Source organism: Pseudophryne corroboree, unplaced genomic scaffold (genome assembly GCF_028390025.1).
Source record: "Pseudophryne corroboree isolate aPseCor3 unplaced genomic scaffold, aPseCor3.hap2 scaffold_599, whole genome shotgun sequence".
Classification (NCBI taxonomy): domain Eukaryota; kingdom Metazoa; phylum Chordata; class Amphibia; order Anura; family Myobatrachidae; genus Pseudophryne; species Pseudophryne corroboree.
Genome location: NW_026970197.1, coordinates 58,311 through 79,588, shown reverse-complemented (window position 1 = coordinate 79,588; position 21,278 = coordinate 58,311). Strand labels below are relative to the sequence as shown.

At 47.1% G+C, this 21,278-nt stretch overlaps 5 non-coding genes across 5 annotated transcripts; all 5 read right to left on the bottom strand.

The window, feature by feature from the left end:
• Window positions 1–205: 205 nt before the first annotated feature.
• On the bottom strand, window positions 206–370 carry LOC135035364 (U1 spliceosomal RNA). Its single transcript, XR_010230408.1, has one exon. It is a non-coding gene; the product is annotated as a U1 spliceosomal RNA (small nuclear RNA).
• Window positions 371–14,027: 13,657 nt separating this feature from the next.
• On the bottom strand, window positions 14,028–14,190 carry LOC135035346 (U1 spliceosomal RNA). The gene has a single exon (XR_010230397.1). It is a non-coding gene; the product is annotated as a U1 spliceosomal RNA (small nuclear RNA).
• Window positions 14,191–14,342: 152 nt separating this feature from the next.
• On the bottom strand, window positions 14,343–14,506 carry LOC135035393 (U1 spliceosomal RNA). The gene has a single exon (XR_010230436.1). It is a non-coding gene; the product is annotated as a U1 spliceosomal RNA (small nuclear RNA).
• Window positions 14,507–15,180: 674 nt separating this feature from the next.
• LOC135035402 (U1 spliceosomal RNA) lies at window positions 15,181–15,343 on the bottom strand. The gene has a single exon (XR_010230444.1). It is a non-coding gene; the product is annotated as a U1 spliceosomal RNA (small nuclear RNA).
• A 152-nt stretch (window positions 15,344–15,495) lies between these two features.
• LOC135035363 (U1 spliceosomal RNA) lies at window positions 15,496–15,659 on the bottom strand. Its single transcript, XR_010230407.1, has one exon. It is a non-coding gene; the product is annotated as a U1 spliceosomal RNA (small nuclear RNA).
• Between the last annotated feature and the right edge of the window lie 5,619 nt (window positions 15,660–21,278).

Below are 21,278 nucleotides of genomic sequence, written 5' to 3'. Positions count from 1 at the left end.
GGCAAATAAAAGGGTGTGGGCCCTGCAACACCACCTGTAGTTCGCATTGTGCGTTGGAAGGCACAAAGTAAGCAGACGGGAGAAGTCAGGATAGTGCGCAAGGGCATAGAAGGGAGGGGCTCAAGAAAAGAGAAGTGGAAACAGACAGCAAACTAGGCTGGAGAGAGACCTGAGACAATGAGATCTAAATTATACCAGAGCCAACCAGGGGAAAGCACAAATGCAGTCCCCCCCCTACCACAAATTATGCAGTCGAGATTCCCACATTTGGGGAAATCACAGAGGTCAGCATACCCAGAATGCAATGAATGAACCTCACCCTGGGAAAACAATCTTCATGACCATGGTATCACCTAAGCAAAATAAGTATGATTTGAGATAGGGCTGGGGAGGGCCGCTGCTCAGGCACACCTCCGTCAAGTAAAGGAGATTCAACTGAGGCAGCACAAGGGAACTCTCATCTGGGGACAACAACTGCAGGGAGAACACATTTTCAGACGAATGTGTGAGGGCAGAAGGCTGCCTAATACTGAAGCACCCCCCAAACAACAAACCAAATGCAACAACTAGTGCAAGCATTCCTGGGGGAAGGCCTGCAGCAGATGGATTCGCATATGGTGATGTCATCCAAGCAATGGGTATAGTTGGCTGCAACCCTCGTCTGCATATGAAAAGAGAAAATGGTCACGCAGGGCATGGCGGCCTTTGTGGGGTTGCGCTTGGATGACCCCTAGATCGCTTTATACACCCCCATCAGTGTGGGGCTCATGTTGGCCATGCCCCAGCCCCTGAAGCATTCAAGCTGATTTCTTGCAGCAGCTGGACCCAGTAACAGCTCCAGAGTTGCTCTACAAGACAAGTAAAAGGGTGTGAGCCATGCAGCACCACCTGTAGTTTGCATACACACATATATAGGACAGCATCTCTTATATGCCCCAGGGGCAATAAAATAGTATCCTTATCTAGGGTATCCGTCCATGCCGCTACAGCACTACACATACACACCCAGGCAGACGCAATTGCCGGTCTGAGTAAGGTACCTGAATGTGTATAAATGGACTTCAGGGTAATCTCCTGTTTGCGGTCAGCAGACTCTTTGAGGGTAGCCGTATCCTGGGACGGGAGGGCTAACTTCTTGGATAAGCGTGTTAATGCTTTGTCCACCCAAGGGGAGGATTCCCATCGTAACCTATCCGTTGATGGGAAAGGATACGCCATAAGAATCCTTTTGGAAATCTGCAGGAGATTCCCAAGCTTTTTCACATAACTCGTTCAGCTCGTGTGAGGGGAAAAGGTTACCTCAGGCTTCTTTCCCTTGTACATATGTACCCTCTTGTCAGGGATAGGGAGCTCCTCTGTGATGTGCAAAACATCTTTTATTGCCATAATCATATATCAAATGTATTTTGCCAATTTTGGCTGTAACTTTGCATCATCGTAATCGACACTGGAGTCAGAATCCGTGTCGGTATCTGTGTCAACAATCTGGATAGTGGGCACTTATGAGACCCTGACAGTCCCTGCGACATAGGATCAGGCATGGGTTGAGACCCTGACTGTCCCAAAGCTTCAGCCTTGTCTAATCTTTTGTGCAATGAGTTTACACTAGCATTTAAAACATTCCACATATCCATCCAATCAGGTGTCGGCGGAGACACCACATTCATTTGCTCCCGCTCCTCTCTAATATAGCCTTCTTCCTCAGACATGTCGACACACGCGTACCGACACACCACACACACAGGGAATGCTTTTACTGAAGACATTTCCCCCACAAGGCCCTTGGCAGAGCTGGCCCTAACCAATATGATGCCCTAGGCAAGATTTTGCCTGGTGCCCTCTAGCACCACCGCTGGTTCCGCCTCTGACCTTGCACCTCTTTCCCAGCACCATCAACCCTCACCCATAACAGTACTTATTTTGGTGTTTGTACCCCCTATATTTTAAACAGGAACAGTTCGCACATTTGGCGCACAGTCCAAAAAGGGGTGTGTTTTTGCTGGCAATGGGCATGTCCACACAATAGTACCCCCAATTAAAATTCCGCCACACAGTACTGCAATTTTATTCACATTTGATCACGCGATAGTGTCCATAATTCACATTACATCCCACAGTAGTATCACTTTACCTTATAAACGTTACTTCTCACAGTAGTGCTCCTTATTCACATTACATCACACTGAATTGCTCCTTATTTACATTACACCACACCCTATTGCTCTTTATTCACATTAGACGACACAGTAAATGCCCTTTCTATACGCAACGCTACATATTAGAGCACCTTATACACATAATGCCACACATTAGTAATGCATTTATACACATAATTCCACACAGTAATGCCCCTTACACATATGAGACACATCATTAATGTCCTTATAAACATAATGCGTCTTACACATTATGACAACCTTTATTAATGCCCTTTTACACATAATGGCCCTCATTCCGAGTTGTTAGCTCGCAAGCTGCTTTTAGCAGCATTGCACACGCTAAGCCGCCGCCTACTGGGAGTGAATCTTAGCTTATCAAAATTGCGAACGAAAGATTAGCAGAATTGCGAATAGACACTTCTCAGCAGTTTCTGAGTAGCTCCAGACTTACTCGACAACTGCGATCAGTTCAGTCAGTTTCGTTCCTGGTTTGACGTCACAAACACACCCAGCGTTCGCCCAGACACTCCCCCGTTTCTTCAGACACTCCCGCGTTTTACCCAGAAACGGCAGCGTTTTTTCACACACACCCATAAAACGGCCAGTTTCCGCCCAAAAACACCCACTTCCTGTCAATCACACTACGATCAGCAGAACAAAGAAAAAACCTCGTAATGCCGTGAGTAAAATACCTAACTGCATAGCAAATTTACTTTGCGCAGTCGCAGAGCGAACATTGCGCATGCGCAATTAGCGGAAAATCGCTGCGATGCGAAGAAAATTACCGAGCGAACAACTCGGAATGACCACCCTTGCGCATGCGCAATTAGCGGAAAATCGCTGCGATGCGAAGAAAATTACCGAGCGAACAACTCGGAATGACCACCAATGTCCCTTACACATATGCCGCACATTATTAATGCCCTTATACACATAATGACACACATAGTGCCCCTTACACATATGTTGCACATTATTAATGCATTTTTACATGACACACATAATGCTCCTTACTCATATTCCGAACACTACTGCACAATCAACCCACTCACATGCACACAGCACTCACACTGCCACTAACACTGTGACCTCTGCCTCTGCTTGGGTACAGATGTGTCCTCATAAATCTTGCCTCAATGCTAACGTTGGGGCACCTTTTTTTTATTAAAATGCATCTTATTTGCATTGCTATGTTGTTAGGATGCACACGCAGCTTCTGCTGATTAAAATGATATGCAGCACGCCTATATACTGTGTGAGACTGTGGCTGTATCTGCATATGAAATGCTACACACAGAATATAGGCATGCCGCATATCATTTTAATCAGCAGAAGTTGCTGATGCCCCTAGACATATCAAATGCCCTAGGCAATTGCCTAGTTTGCCTATGCCTATGACCGGCTCTGCCCTTTGGAGAGACAGAGAGAGAGTATGCCAGCACATACCCCAGCGCTATATAACCCAGGAATAGCACAGTAACTTAATGTTTGCACAGTAGCGCTGCTGTATGTAATTTGCGCCAAATTATGTGCCCCCCCCCTCTCTTTTCAACCCTCTTGTCTACCGTGGTATAAGCAGGGGAGAGTCCGAGGAGCTTCCTCTCAGCGGTGCTGTGGAGAAAAAATGGAGCAGGTGAGTGCTGAGGGAGAAGCCCCGCCCCCTCGGCGGCGGGCTTCTGTCCCGCTTAAACTGTACAATTGGCTGGGGCTCATACATATATACAGTGCCCAGCTGTATATATGTTATATTTCTGCCAAAAAGAGGTTTATATTGCAGCCCAGGGCGCCCCCCCTGCGCCCTGCACCCTTACAGTGACCGGAGTATGTGAGGTGTATGGGAGCAATGGCGCACAGCTGCAGTGCTGTGCGTTACCTCAATGAAGATCATGAAGTCCTCTGCCGCCTCTGAAGTCTTCTTTTCTTCTCATACTCACCCGGCTTCTATCTTCCGGCTCTGCGAGGGGGACGGCGGCGCGGCTCTGGGACGGACGGCGAGGGTGAGATCCTGCGTACCAATCCCTTTGGAGCTAATCCCTTTGGAGCTAATGGTGTCCAGTAGCTTAAGAAGCAGGACCTTGCAACTCGGAGAGTAGGGCTGCTTCTCTCCCCTCAGTCCCTCGATGCAGGGAGTCTGTTACCAGCAGTGCTCCCTGAAAATTAAAAACCTAACAAAATACTTTCTGTCAGAAAGCTCAGTAGAGCTCCTGAAAAGCACCCAGTCTCCACTGGGCACAGTATCAAACTGAGGTATGGAGGAGGGGCATAGAGGGAGGAGCCAGTGCACACCCAGAACTAAAGTCTTTCTTAAAGTGCCCATGTCTCCTGCGGAGCCGTCTATCCCCATGGTCCTTACGGAGTCCCCAGCATCCTCTAGGACGTTAGTGAAAATAGGATTTTAATACCTACCGGTAAATCCTTTTCTCTTAGTCCGTAGAGGATGCTGGGCACCCGTCCCAGTGCGTACTGTGTCTACAGTTATTAAATGGCCCATAACTCCAGAACATTTATGTGGAGACAACTTTCCCGACTTGACCATCTTCCTTGGACGTTTTCCCCCTGTGTGACTGCTCCCCAGCCTCGGAGGGTTGCATCCATGGTCCCTAGGATCCAGTCCTGGATCCCGAACCTTCGCCCCTCTAGGAGGTGAGAACTGTGCAGCCACCAATGGAGTGAGATTCTGGTCTTGGAAGACAGGATTATCCTCCGGTGCGTGTGTAGGTGGGATCCGGACCACTTGTCCAACAGGTCCCACTGGAACACTCTGGCATGGAACCAGCCAAACTGAATGGGCTCGTAGGCCGCAACCATCTTACCCAGCAACCAAATGCATTGATGGATTAACACTCTTGCTGGTTTCAGAATTTGTTTGACCAGACTCTGGATCTCCAGAGCCTTTCCACTGGAAGAAAACCTCTTCTGTGTCCAGTATCACTCCCAAAAACAACAACCGCGTCATTGGGACCAACTGCGATTTTGGCAAGTTTAGGAGCCAACTATGTTGTTGAAGAACTGTCAGGGAGAGTGCAATGTTTTGCACTAACTGGTCCCTGGATTTCGCCTTTATCAAAAGATCATCCAAGTAAGGGATAATTGTTACTCCTTGCTTGCGATCACCCTGGTGAAAATCCTCTGAGCCGTGGACAGACCAAACGGCAATGTCTGAAATTGGTAATGACAATACTGAATTGCAAACCTCAGGCAGCTTGAGGCAGAGGCTAAATGGGAACATGTAAGTAGGCATCCTTTATGTCTACCAAAACCATGAAATCTCCTTCCTCCGGACTGGAGATCACTGCACTGAGAGATTCCATCTTGAAATTTAATTTCCTTAGGTAGAAATTGAGGGATTTCAGATTTCAGATTGGTCTGACTGAGCTGTCCGGCTTAGGGACCACGAAGAGGCTTGAATAAAAACCTTCTCCCTGCTGACTAAAGCCGATTTGAACAATCGGTGAGGGGGAACGTCTTGAAACCCCAGTTTGTACCCTTGGGACACTATTTGTAAAACACACGAGTCCATGTCTGAATGAATCCTGAACTGACTGAAGAGTTTTAGACGTGCCCCCACTGGTGCGGGCTCCTGCAAGAGAGCCCCAGCGTCATGCGGTGGATTTGGCAGAAGCAGAGGATGATCTCTGCTCCTGCGATCTTGAAGAGGATGCAGACCTCTTCCCTCTTCTCCTTCCTCTACCTGCAAAGAAAGGGGAATCTTAACTTCTTGCATATCTATTGGGCCGAAATGACTGCATCAGATAATGATGCGTCTTCATCCGTTGGGAGGGAACATAGGGCAAGAAGGTTGACTTACCTGCGGGAGCTGCCGAGATCAAACAACGCTTCACCTTCATAGGGAAGAGACTCCCTTTCTTCTTGGAGTCAGCATCAGCATTCTCTTGGTGAATCCACAATGCCCTCCTATCCGAGACTGCCATGAAATTGGCCCGTGAACTCAAGAGTCCTATATCCCTTGCAGTCTCACGTAAGTATGCTGCAGTGTCCTTGATATGATACAACGTAAGGAGTATCCCATCTCTCCAAGGTATCTATATCGGATGACAAGGTATTCGACCAATTCTTGAATACTACTACTCACCCATGCACATGTAATGGCAGGTATAAGTAATGTACCCTTGGTTACATAACTAGAAATAATGTAGCTTCCTGCATACGATCCGCTGGATTTGTGACAGGGCCCCGTGCAGAACAGGGGGTGACTCCCACTTTATTCTGTCCGCGGCGGGAAATGAATAAACAACCAGAATCCTTTTGGGGATTTGAAACCATCTTGTCGAGCTGGCCCAGACTTTCTCAAACAGAGATGGAGGAACGTTACATCAGCTTTCATTATATATCTATATATACATACATATAGACCCCTTTGTCAGGAACAGCAGGGTCTTCAGTGATTTTAATATGTCCTTAATATCCACAATCATGTACTGAATGCTCCTTGCCAATATTGGATCTAATCAGGAAACATTATGGTCGACATAGGAATCAGTATCCGTGTCAGTATCAGTGTGTAGTAACTGGGCAAAATAACATTTTTGCGACCCCGCGGGGCATGAGGGAAAAGAAACATAGCCATGAACATCACATCTATTCTCTACGTCTGTGTCTGGGACACAGATTTATCCAACCTTACTCTGATATTACTGAAACTTTTACCCAGTCAGTTATTGGTGGTGCCAACAGGGCCACCATCATATGTCTGCATTCCTAATATAGTTTCCTCTTGGGAAAAACATTCAGCCACCGACATGTTGACACACATGTACCAAGTACCCACAGACACATCGGCTTATGGGGGACAGACCGTCAGTAAATCTGTCAGAGGGACACAGAGGATTTTTCAGCTCACAATCCAGCGCCAAAAGTACACAGTCTGGGAAATAATAAACTATATAGTGATAGACTTGTAATGCTCTAAAGATGTTCTGGTGAGGTGAGGAAGAAGCCCCGCTACTGTAATGGCGCGTATCTGTCCCGCTCAGAAATAATTAATTACGCTAGCGGGGTAAGGACAGTGCCCAGGCACTAATGTCCACTTTTTCCAGCCTTTTGTGAGGAATTTATGCTGCCCAGGGTGCCCCCCCCCCGTGCCCTGCACCCTGCAGTGCCTGTGTTTGTGTGGGAGCATGGCGCGCAGCGTTCCGCTCGCTGCTCGGTACCTCAGAATGCCATCACTGGAGAAGAAGTCTTCTGTTCTTCTGCTACTCACCTGTCTTCTGGCTCTGTAAGGGGGTGACGGCAGGCTGCGGGAGTGTGCATCTAGGCGTACCCAGCGATCAGCACCCTCAGGAGCTAATGGTGTCCTGTCAGCCTGAAGCAGAGCCATTGAACTCACTAGAAGTTGGTCATACTTCTCTCCCCTAAGTCCCACGAAGCAGGGAGACTGTTGCCAGCAGCCTCCCTGAAAATAAAAAAAACTAACAAGTCTTTTCAGAGAAACTCAGTAGAGCTCCCCTGTAGTGCATCCAGTATCACTGCGCACAATACTAAAACTGGAGTCTAGAGGAGGGGCATAGAGGGAGGAGACAGTTCACACCCTTTGAAAGTCTTAAAGTGCCCATGTCTCCTGCGGATCCCGTCTATACCCCATGGTTCTTAATGTGACCCCAGCATCATCTAGGACGTATGAGAAAACAAATAACGCACACATGAGGAGGAGAGAACTAAGGAAGCTATAAGGAGAAGAGGGGAGGGAGGGGGGGTTGAAAGGTAAGGTAGTAAAGGCATATTGGATAAACTACAACCTTATACATATTCATTAATGTACCAGTAGTTAGAAGTAGAAGAGCTCTAACAGAAACCACAAAGCTTATCTAAAGCCACACCACACTGGATATGCCCAATCTCATTTGATTTTTGAAGCAAAGCAGTATTGGACTTTGTTAATACATGGATGGGAGACTGCTTGGTAGTATCAGATTCTTTAGGTGTTTTTAAACTACCAACACCATTTTCTTGGTACATTTAATTTTTACATGTATTCTTTTATGTACCAGAAGTTAGAAGTAGAAGAGCTGTAATAAAAACCACCAGCTCATCTACAGCCACAGCACACTGGATTTGCCCAATCTCTCCTGATCATGGAAGCTGAGCAGTGTTGGTCCTGGTTTTAGTACTTGGATGGGAGACCACCAGGAAATACCAGGAGCTGTGTGTATTTTTACAATACTAACAACGTTCTCTTGATGCATTCCATTTTGAAACATTGGGGCAGATCTATTAAGCCTGGTGAACTGATAAAGTGCAAGGTGATAAAGTACCAGCCAGTCAGCTCCTAACTGTCATTTTTCAAACCCAGTCTGTGACATGGCAATTAAGAGCTTATTGGCTGGTACTTTATCACCATGCAAATTATCATTTCACCAGGTTTAATAAATCGTCCGCTTACTCATTTATGTACGAGTAGTTAGAAGTAGAAGAACTCTAACAGAAACCACTAAGCTCATCTACAGCCACACCACACTGTATATGCCCAATATCACCTGATCTTAGGCCTGGTTTGTTCTTGGATGTGAGACCACCTGGGAATACCAGGTGCTGTAGGTAGTTTTATACTACCAACACCGTTCTCTTGATGCATTCTATTTTGAAACTTATTCATTGATGTACCAGTAGTTAGAAGTAGAAGTTAGAAACAGCAAAAATCATCTACAGCCGCATCACACTGGATATGTCCAATCTCATCTGATGTTGGAAGCTAAGCAGTGTTGTGCCTGGTTAGTTTTTGGATTTCAGGTCCTGCCTTCTGGTTTGGCCACGGCACCTCGGAAATTCACCAAGGTCATGGCCGTGATGACGACCCTTCACCATCGGTGGACCAGGGAGGAATCTCTCCTCCCGATAAACATTCTGGAATTGCAGGCAGTGTTCAATTCATTGACACTGGCCCTGCCTCTAGTACAGAACAGGCCTGTTCAAGTACAATCGGACAACGCCACCACGGTAGTGTACACAAATCATCAAGGCGGCACTCGAAATTGCATAGCAAAGCTGGAAGTATCAAAAATCCTCAGTTGGGTAGAACGTCATCTGCCAGCAATATCGGCAGTGTTCATTCCCGGAGTCCTCAACTGGGAAGCGGATTTCCTCAGTCGTCAGGACGTTCACGCTGGAGAGTGGAGAGGCCGCAGCAGAAATGTCTGCACTGGTGTCAGTAGGTGACTGAGGCAGGGATGACTGGGAGATAGTGGGTAACTGAAGCATGTATGAGTGGGAGATAGTGGGTGACTGAGGCCGGGGTGACTGGGAGATAGTCAGTGACTAAGGCAGGGGTAATAGGGTGATTTGACTGTTCCCAAGATGCTCAGCGCCCCCTGCTCTATAACCTCGCTTCCATGAACAGGGAGCTCAGTTTGTAGTTGGTGCCTTCAGTAGCAGGCCACTTAACAGGGGGCTGCCTGAGGCAGCCTATTCTTAGCTATTAATTTTGACAAGAAAAGAAGAACTTTTTTTTATAAGAATCTACAAGGGCTGCAGCAGGCTAGGTCTAATAGACATATTTACTGCAGCTCCATCACTCCCAGCGGCGCAGTATACTCCCGTGCCCTGGTTGCTGGGTCACTGCAGCGGAGGCTCCGGTTTCTTCCTAAGGTCAGTCACACACACACCGCCCTCCGGGATCACGAGGCCGCTGATGAAAGGGAGGTAAGGGGCTTCTGTGCCCACACTATACCGAGATCCAGCGTGGCTGTAGGGGGCGGGCCGTGTGCGCACTGGCGTGGACACTGATTACTGGGCAGCCACCAGGGACAGTTAAGGAGCACAGCTCTGGGGGGTTTTCTCCTATATTAGCCCCATTTTGTACTACCTGCAGTGCATTGTGATAGGTAATAGAGCCTGATTCAGGTTGGATTGTAATCGCAATAAGCAATCCAACTGCAAAAATTGCTAAGAGCATACGCATGCGCCTGCATTTTCTGTGGCACCCCGCAGATAATGCGATCACCTCTGACTGTCAATCGGTGCGGGGGGGGGGGTCAGCAACAATCCATTTCAAAGTCGGAGATGGAGCGGTGCAGGGGCAGGGCTACAAAATGGGGTCGGCAACGGAGAAACAGGAGGCGTGGTTAGAGCGGCTGCATGACATCACATGCAGCCGCTGCGATCACAAAAATGGTGGCGGCTTCCTGCGCACACGTACAGTCTGCACCAACAGGAGGCTAACCCATTTTTTATGATCACGCTGAACTGCACTGAGACTGCAATTTCAGCGTGGTCAAGAAGGGAGGCAGCATGCTGGGTGGCCATGCCCTGTGATGGGTGGCCCCGGCATGCGAACCATAGGATTGCAAATTCTGTTACTTAGCAGAATTTGCTATCCTTACTGAATTAGGCCCATTGATTACAAAATTGTAAACAATATTTGAAGTTTTTCTTCAGGGACTAACACAAAAGATGCTTGGGGCTACTAACACATGGGTAAGCCACGTAAAGCTTCCCATGGGTCAGTGGCATCACAACAGGGTTGCGGCACACACCCGAGTGTCACCCGCCAAGGGGGGTGACACCAAAGTGCCGGCTCTTCTTCAGTGACAGAATATGGGTGTTTCACTGTGACATTACGTGCAACACCCAGTTTCTGTCACTGTGCAGGAGCCAGCACCACTCACACACTAGTCCCCGGGTGCAGCCCCCAACCCCCGGGATACCCGGAGCTACAAAATGGTGATTCAGGCCACGCCCCTACCTATGAGACCATGTCTCCTTTTTACCATTGCGCTGCTTATCTGCGCGCACTGCATTACAATCTCCTTCGCCACCTCTCTGGGTGTCACCAGTGATAGTGACACCTCTGCCATGCTTGTAGCAGCTGGTCCTAAGATCTACGCCTCCAGCCCTGAGTGTTTGCCCATGTGACTTGTTGATCATCATAGCGAAGCAGATGCTTACAGAAAACTGCAGGGGCTTAGATTGAAAAGAAAAACATTGATGAACCCATCATTTCAGCGACAGGGTCTGCCACACGACTGACTGAAATGACTGGTTGGTTTGTGCCCCCACCAAAAAAGAATCAATCAATCAATCAATCAAACTCTCCTTGCACAAACTGGCTCTACAGAGGCAAGATGTCCACCTCATCATCCTCCGATTCCTCACCCCTTTCACTGTGTACATCCCCCTCCTCACAGATTATTAATTCGTCCCCACTGGAATCCACCATCTCAGATCCCTGTGTACTTTCTGGAGGCAATTGCTGGTGAATGTCTCCACGGAGGAATTGATTATAATTCATTTTGATGATCATCATCTTCTCCACATTTTCTGGAAGTAACCTCGTACGCCGATTGCTGACAAGGTGAGCGGCTGCACTAAACACTCTTTTGGAGTACACACTGGAGGCAGGGCAACTTAGGTAGAATAAAGCCAGTTTGTGCAAGGGCCTCCAAATTGCCTCTTTATCCTGCCAGTATACATACTGACGTGCCTACCTGGATGCAGTCACTCATATAATTCTCCACCATTCTTTCAAAGGTGACAGAATCATATGCAGTGACAGTAGACGACATGTCAGTAATCGTTGCCAGGTCCTTCAGTCCGGACCAGATGTCAGCACTCACTCCAGACTGCCCTGCATCACCGCCAGCGGGTGGGCTCGGAATTCTTAGCCTTTTCCTCGCACCCCCAGTTGCGGGAGAATGTGAAGGAGGAGCTGTTGACGGGTCACGTTCCGCTTGACTTGACAATTTTCTCACCAGCAGGTCTTTGAACCTCTGCAGACTTGTGTCTGCCGGAAAGAGAGATACAATGTAGGTTTTAAATCTAGGATCGAGCACGGTGGCCAAAATGTAGTGCTCTGATTTCAACAGATTGAATCCTGGTTAAGCGAATTAAGGGCTCCACCCACAAGTCCCACATGCCTAGCGGAATCGCTCTGTTTTAGCTCCTCCTTCAATGTCTCCAGCTTCTTCTGCAAAAGCCTGATGAGGGGAATGACCTGACTCAGGCTGGCAGTGTCTGAACTGACTTCACGTGTGGCAAGTTCAAAGGGTTGCAGAACCTTGCACAACGTTGAAATCATTCTCCACTGCGCTTGAGTCAGGTGCATTCCCCCTCCTTTGCCTATTTCGTGGGCAGATGTATAGGCTTGAATGGCCTTTTGCTGCTCCTCCATCCTCTGAAGCATATAGAGGGTTGAATTCCACCTCGTTACCACCTCTTGCTTCAGATGATGGCAGGACAGGTTCAGGAATGTTTGGTGGTGCTCCAGTCTTCGACATGCGGTGGCTGAAGGCAGAAAGTGGCCCGCAATTCTTCGGGCCACCGACAGCATCTCTTGCACGCCCCTGTCATTTTTTAAATAATTCTGCACCACCAAATTAAATGTATGTGCAAAACATGGGACGTGCTGGAATTTGCCCAGATGTAATGCACGCACAATATTGGTGGCGTTGTCCGATGTCACAAATCCCCAGAAGAGTCCAATTGGGGTAAGCCATTCTGCGATGATGTTCCTCAGTTTCCGTAAGAGGTTGTCAGCTGTGTGCCTCTTATGGAAAGCGGTGATACAAAGCGTAGCCTGCCTAGGAACGAGTTGGCATTTGCGAGATGCTGCTACTGGTGCCGCCGCTGCTGTTCTTGCTGCGGGGGGCAATACATCTACCCAGTGGGCTGTCACAGTCATATAGTCCTGAGTCTGCCCTGCTCCACTTAACCACAGACAAGTGGACATTGGGTACAACTGAATTTTTTAGGACACTGGTGACTCTTTTTCTGAGGTCTGTGTACATTTTCGGTATCGCCTGCCTAGAGAAATGGAACCTAGAGGGTATTTGGTACCGGGGACACAGTACCTCAATCAAGTCTCTAGTTGCCTCTAAATTAACGATGGATACTGGAACCACGTTTCTCACCACCCAGGCTGACAAGACCTGAGTTATCCGCTTTGCAGCAGGATGACTGCTGTGATATTTCATCTTCCTCGCAAAGGACTGTTGGACAGTCAATTGCTTACTGGAAGTAGTACAAGTGGTCTTCCGAATTCCCCTCTGGGATGACGATCGACTCCCAGCAGCAACAACAGCAGCGCCAGCAGCAGTAGGCGTTACACTCAAGGATGCATCGGAGGAATCCCAGGCAGGAGAGGACTCGTCAGACTTGCCAGTGACATGGCCTGCAGGACTATTGGCTCTCCTGTCTAAGGAGGAAATTGACACTGAGGGAGTTGGTGGTGTGGTTTGCAGGAGCTTGGTTACAAGAGGAAGGGATTTAGTGGTCAGTGGACTGCTTCCGCTGTCATCCAAAGTTTTTGAACTTGTCACTGACTTATGATGAATGCGCTGCAGGTGTCGTATAAGAGGGAGAACACATATTTTCAGATGAACATGGGAGGGCAGAAGGCTGCCTAATACTGAAGCACCCCCAAACAACAAACCAAATGCAACAACTAGTGCAAGCATTCCTGGGGGAAGGCCTGCAGCAGATGGATTTGCATATGGTGATGTCATCCAAGCAGTGGGTCAAAGTTGGCTTCAACCCTCGTCTGCATATGAAAAGAAAAAAGGGATGTGCAGGGCATGGCGGCCTTTTGCGGCGCTTGGATGACCCCTAATTCACATTAAACACCTCCACCCTCCTTCGGTGTGGGGCTCATGTTGGCTATGCCCCAACCCCTGAAGCATTCAAGCTGATTTCTTGCAGCAGCTGGGCACTGTAACAGCTCCAGAGCTGCTCTGTAAAGCATGTAAAAGGGTGAGGGCCCTGCAGCACTACCTGTAGTTTGCATTGACGTTGGAAGGCACAAAGTAAGCAGACAGGAGAGGTCATAATAGTGCGCAAGGGCATAGAAGGGAGCGGCTCAAGAAAAGAGAAGTGGAAACAGACAGCAAACTAGGCTGGAGAGAGACCTGAGACAAAGAGATCTGAATTATACGAGAGCCGACCAGGGGAAACACAAATTATGCAGTCAAGTTTCTTACATTTGGGGAAATCGCAAGAGCAGCACACCCAGAGTGCAATGGGTGAGCCTTGCCCTGGGAGAAGCACCTTCATGATCATAGTATCTCACCTGGCAGGTAAGTAGGAGTTGGGCTAGAGCTGGGTAGGGTCGCTGCTCGGGCACTTCCCTGTCAAGTGAAGGAGATCCAACTGAGTCAGCACAAGGGAACTCTCGAAAGAAGAACAAGGCTAGAGGAAGATCTGAGACAAAGAAATCTGACTTTTACCAGAGCTGACCAGAGGAAAGCACAAACACAGTCCCCCACTACCACAAATAATGAAGTCGAGTTTCCCACATTTGGGGAAATCACAGGGGTCAGCATACCCAGAATGCAATGAATGAACCTCACCCTGGGATAACAGTCTTCATTACCATGATATCTCCTATGCAAAATAAGTATGATTTGGGATAGGGCTGGGGAGGGCCGCTGCTCAGGCACATCTCTGTCAAGTAAAGGAGATTCAACTGAGGCAGCACAAGGGAACTCTCATCTGGGGACAACAACTGCAGGGAGAACACATATTTTCAGATGAACATGGGAGGGCAGAAGGCTGCCTAATACTGAAGCACCCCCAAACAACAAACCAAATGCAACAACTAGTACAAGCATTCCTGGGGGAAGGTCTGCAGAAGACGGATTTGCATACAGTGATGTCATCCAAGCAGTGGGCAAAAGTTGGCTGGAACCCTCATCTGCATATGAAAAGAGAAAAGGGGTATGCAGGGAATGGCGGCCTTTTGCGGCGCTTGGATGACCCTTAGTTCGCATTAAACACCCCCACCCTCCTTCGGTGTGGGGCTCATGTTGGCAATGCCCCAGCCCCTGAAGCATTCAAGCTGATTTCTTGCAGCAGCTTGGCACTGTAACAGCTCCAGAGCTGCTCTGTAATGCAAGTAAAAGTTTGTGGGCCCTGCAGCACTACCTGTAGTTTGCATTGTGCATTGGAAGGCACAAAGTAAGCAGACAGGAGGAGAAGTCAGGATAGTGCACAAGGGTATAGAAGGGAGGGGCTCAAAAAAAAAGAAGTGGAAACAGACTGCAAACTAGGCTGGAGAGAGACCTGAGACAAAGAGATCTGAATTATATGAAAGCCGACCAGTGGAAACACAAATTATGCAGTCAAGTTTCCCACATTTGGGGAAATCACAGGGGCAGCACACCCAGAGTGCAATGGGTGAGCCTTGCCCTGGGAGAAGCACCTTCATGATCATAGTATCTCACCTGGCAGGTAAGTAGGAGTTGGGCTAGAGCTGGGGAGGGTCGCTGCTTGGGCACCCCCCTGTCAAGTAAAGGAGATCCAACTGAGGCAGCACAAGGGAACTCTCGAAAGAAGAACAAGGCTAGAGGAAGATCTGAGACAAAGAAATCTGACTTTTACCAGAGCTGACCAGAGGAAAGCACAAACACAGTCCCCCACTACCACAAATAATGCAGTCAAGTTTCCCACATTTGGGGAAATCACAGGGGTCAGCATACCCAGAATGCAATGAATGAACCTCACCCTGGGAGAACAATCTTCATGACCATGGTATCTCCTATGCAAAATAAGTATGATTTGGGATAGGGCTGGGGAGGGCCGCTGCTCAGGCACATCTCTGTCAAGTAAAGAAGATTCAACTGAGGCAGCACAAGGGAACTCTCATCTGGGGACAACAACTGCAGGGAGAACACATATTTTCAGATGAACATGGGAGGGCAGAAGGCTGCCTAATACTGAAGCACCCCCAAACAACAAACCAAAAGCAACAACTAGTGCAAGCATTCCTGGGGGAAGGCCTGCAGCAGATGGATTTGCATATGGTGATGTCATCCAAGCAGTGGGTCAAAGTTGGCTTCAACCCTAGTCTGCATATGAAAAGAGAAAAGGGGCGTGCAGGGCATGGCGGCCTTTTGCGGCGCTTGGATGACCCCGAGTTCGCATTAAACACCTCCACCCTCCTTCGGTGTGGGGCTCATGTTGGCTATGCCCCAGCCCCTGAAGCATTCAAGCTGATTTCTTGCAGAAGCTGGGCACTGTAACAGCTCCAGAGCTGCTCTGTATGGCAAGTAAAAGGGTGTGGGCCCTGCAGCACTACCTGTAGTTCGCATTGTGCGTTGGAAGGCACAAAGTAAGCAGATGAGAGAAGTCAGGATAGTGCGCAAGGGCATAGAAGGGAGCGGCTCAAGAAAAGAGAAGTGGAAACAGACAGCAAACTAGGCTGGAGAGCTCTTCTGTCTATATTTTGCAAACCTGCTCTTGTCCTCTCCAGCTGCTCCATGTAGATTTGACGTCTGGAAAGGTGCATAACCCACTGACAAGCAGGCACACTCCTGCATGAGTTTTCTCTCTCACTAGCTGGATGATACACAATCATTTGCATGTGCTCCACCTCCGACACACCACCCACCCAACCACCCAGTGAACAGAGCCACCCACAAGCCAACTGGCTCCGTGATTTAATTTGCACAGTGTAGTCATCCAGGCAGCATGTCCTTCTCAATGGAAGGATCTCTGGTTCCATGGAATCTTCCACATTGGAATGCTGCGGAATAAAAAGGATTTAAATATTCAGCTTGCTAGCATTCAATGTACCTGCGGCTTGGCTTTAGCACATTGGTCTTCATCCTGTGGCCCTCCAGCTGCTGTGAAACTACACATCCCAGCATGCCCTGCCACATTTTTGCTATTAAGGTATGCTAAAACTGAGGCAGGGCATGCTGGGATGTGTAGTTCCACAGCAGCTGGAGGGTCGCAGGTTGAAGACCCATGTTCTAGCATGCCTGTTCTATGATGCATGTACCGTGATGTCACAATCAGCTTGGAATGGGGTGTCTAGCAGGCATTTGCTGACAGCCACTTGAGGTAGACACACATCAGGAGATGCAGCATATCGGAGGTCTTCGATGCCTTTCCAGCAAATGCACACCACCTGCTGCTGGTCTGGACACAAAACAATGCCCACAATCGAAGTCCCAAAATGCCAAACTACAGGATTCATGTAAGTAGTGAATTTAGGAATGAATTTAGAAGTAGGAAATTAAGTTAGTTCACAAGTACATTCAAATTCAGATCTAAAGTCTAGGTAGGCCTCACGTCCTGGCAGCCCCCAGCACTTAAAAATGCCTTGATTAGAGGTAGAGAATTAAATGTAGATAAAAAGTAGACACAAAATAAGACTCCACAGAGCAGTTATCAGGTGTCTTTATCAATTGTTGCATTTAAAAAATCAAGCAATTAGGGAACACAATGTTGCAACAATGTAACCCTATTTGCAAAATAGTACTAAATAAGTTTGTCGATGTAAGACATTTGCAAAGGCGCATCCAAAACACGCTGGAAAATGCAACTGAATCTGTTTTTGGAGGCTAGAATAGGAAATGTGCATCGGTCCTACAGGTACTGAAAGCTCTTCTACCATCTCCCTTTTCTGAAAAGCCATTTAATATATGGTTCCCAGATAGGGGACATATCAGATATTGCCTTTCAAAAGCAGCAAATATCATACCACTTCTATTGCCATCAAAGATAAACATTGATTGTTTTCAGATATTGGATTGAAAGAGCAGTCTTTATTGACATAAAGAAGCAAAAAAACATACATAAACATTACACACATAAGTACTGTGTTGTAGCACAGATAAAACACAATACAAATGCTGTCGGTATAGTACAGTTCAAGAACTACAGCACAGGCCAGCCTACACTATAAATCATGAACTGCACTATACATTTAAACAATACAATAATACAACAGTTAATAAGGCTATGGGTGTGGAGTGTAAGAGGGTGAGGGAATCACAAGCCCGAAGCTTTATTGAAAGACAGACACATATAAAGGGAGGATTAATAAATACAAAGATATCCTTTACTATAGAATGTAGTCCAATCAGGTCTTTCAACTCTTCCACAACTCAAAAACGGATAGTGTTCCCAAGCCTTCCATCCTGGAATATCTTCAGTCTCTCGCCAATGAAGAAAACAATCCCTCCAGCAGACTCTTCAACCACGATACAAGATCACAGCCAAAAGGGCGAGAAGAAACTACACTTGCGTTTAACCAAAATAGCTAAAACTTAGTGGAGGAAAGTGCAGTGCACCAAAACATAAGCTGACACAATCATGGAGAATGCCCAGCATATATGCTCTTCTATCTATATTTTACAAACCTGCTCTTGTCCCCTCCAGCTGCAACATGTAGATTTGACGTCTGGCAAGGTGCATAACCCACTGACAAGCAGGCACACTCCTGCATGAGTTTTCACTCTCACTAGCTGGATGATACACATTCATTTGCATGTGCTCCACCTCCGACACACTGCCCACCCAACCACCCAGTCACCAGAGCCACCCACAAGCCAACTGGCTCCGTGACTTAATTTGCACAGTGCAGTCATCCAGGCAGCATGTCCTTCTCAATGGAATAATCTCTGGTTCCATGGAATCTTCCGCATTGGAATGCTGCGGAACAAAAAGGATTTAAACATTCAGCTTGCTAGCATTCAATGTACCTGCGGCTTGGCTCTAGCACATGGGTCTTCATCCTGTGGCCCTCCAGCTGCTGTGAAACTACACATCCCAGCATGCCCTGCCACAGTTTTGCTATTAAGGTATGCTAAAACTGAGGCAGGGCATGCTGGGATGTGTAGTTCCACAGCAGCTGGAGGGTCGCAGGTTGAAGACCCATGTTCTAGCATGCCTGTTCTATGATGCATGTACCGTGATGTCACAATCAGCTTGGAATGGGGTATCTAGCAGGCATTTGCTGACAGCCACTTGAGGTAGACACACATCAGGAGATGCAGCATATCGGAGGTCTTCGATGCCTTTCCAGCAAATGCACACCACCTGCTGCTGGTCTGGACACAAAACAATGCCCACAATCGAAGTCCCAAAATGCCCAACTACAGGATTCATGTAAGTAGTGAATTTAGGAATGAATTTAGAAGTAGGAAATTAAGTTAGTTCACAAGTACATTCAAATTCAGATCTAAAGTCTAGGTAGGCCTCACGTCCTGGCAGCCCCCAGCATTTAAAAATGCCTTGATTAGAGGTAGGGAATTAAATGTAGATAAGAAGTAGACGCAAAATAAGACTCCACAGAGCAGTTATCATGTGTCTTTATCAATTGTTGCATTTAAAAAATCAAGCAATTAGGGAACACAATGTTGCAACAATGTAACCCTATTTGCAAAATAGTACTAAATAAGTTTGTCGATGTAAGACATTTGCAAAGGCGCATTTAAAACACACTGGAAAATGCAACTGAATCTGTTTTTGGAGGCTAGAATAGGAAATGTGCATCGGTCCAACAAGTACTGAAAGCTCTTCTACCATCTTCCTTTTCTGAAAAGCCATTTAATATATGGTTCCCAGATAGGGGACATATCAGATATTGCCTTTCAAAAGCAGCAAATATCATACCACTTCTATTGCCATCAAAGATAAACATTGATTGTTTTCAGATATTGGATTGAAAAAGCAGTCTTTATTGACATAAAGAAGCAAAAAAACATACATAAACATTACACACATAAGTACTGTGTTGCAGCACAGCCAAAACACAATACAAATGCTGTCGGTATAGTACAGTTCAAGAACTACAGCACAGGCCAGCCTACACTATAAATCATGAACTGCACTATACATTTAAACTATACAATAATACAACAGTTAATAAGGCTATGTGTGTGGAGTGTAAGAGGGTGAGGGAATCACAAGACCGAAGCTTTATTGTAACACAGACACATATATGGGGAGGGGCAATAAATAGAAAGGTATCCTTTACTATAGAATGTAGTCCAATCCGACCTCTGTGCTCTTCCACAACTGAAAAACGGATAGTGTTCCCAAGCCTTCCATCCTGGAATATCTTTGGTCTTTCGCCAATGAAGAAAACAATCCCTCCCTCCAGCAGACCCTTCAACCACGATACAAGATCACAGCCAAAGGGCCGAGAAGCAACTATACTTGAGCTTAACAAAAATGGCTAAAACTTAGTGGAGGAAAGTGCAGTGCACCAAAACATAAGCTGACACAATCATGGAGAATGTGCCAGCATATATGCTCTTCTATCTATATTTTGCAAACCTGCTCTTGTCCCCTCCAGCTGCTCTATGTAGATTTGACGTCTGGCAAGGTGCATAACCCACTGACAAGCAGGCACACTCCTGCATGAGTTTTCTCTCTCACTAGCTGGATGATACACAATCATTTGCATGTGCTCCACCTCCGACACACCACCCACCCAACCACCCAGTCACCAGAGCCACCCACAAACCAACTGGCTCCGTGATTTAATTTGCACAGTGTAGTCATCCAGGCAGCATGTCCTTCTCAATGGAAGGATCTCTGGTTCCATGGACTCTTCCACATTGGAATGCTGCGGAACAAAAAGGATTTAAATATTCAGCTTGCTAGCATTCAATGTACCTGCGGCTTGGCTCTAGCACATGGGTCTTCATCCTGTGGCCCTCCAGCTGCTGTGAAACTACACATCCCAGCATGCCCTGCCACAGTTTTGCTATTAAGGTATGCTAAAACTGAGGCAGGGCATGCTGGGATGTGTAGTTCCACAGCAGCTGGAGGGTCGCAGGTTGAAGACCCATGTTCTAGCATGCCTGTTCTATGATGCATGTACCGTGATGTCACAATCAGCTTGGAATGGGGTGTCTAGCAGGCATTTGCTGACAGACACTTGAGGGAGACACACATCAGGAGATGCAGCATATCGGAGGTCTTCGATGCCTTTCCAGCAAATGCACACCACCTGCTGCTGGTCTGGACACAAAACAATGCCCACAATCTAAGTCCCAAAATGCCCAACTACAGGATTCATGTAAGTAGTGAATTTAGGAATGAATTTAGAAGTAGGAAATTAAGTTAGTTCACAAGTACATTCAAATTCAGATCTAAAGTCTAGGTAGGCCTCACGTCCTGGCAGCCCCCAGCATTTAAAAATGCCTTGATTAGAGGTAGAGAATTAAATGTAGATAAGAAGTAGACACAAAATAAGACTCCACAGAGCAGTTATCAGGTGTCTTTATCAATTGTTGCATTTAAAAAATCAAGCAATTAGGGAACACAATGTTGCAACAATGTAACCCTATTTGCAAAATAGTACTAAATAAGTTTGTCGATGTAAGACATTTGCAATGGCGCATCCAAAACACGCTGGAAAATGCAACTGAATCT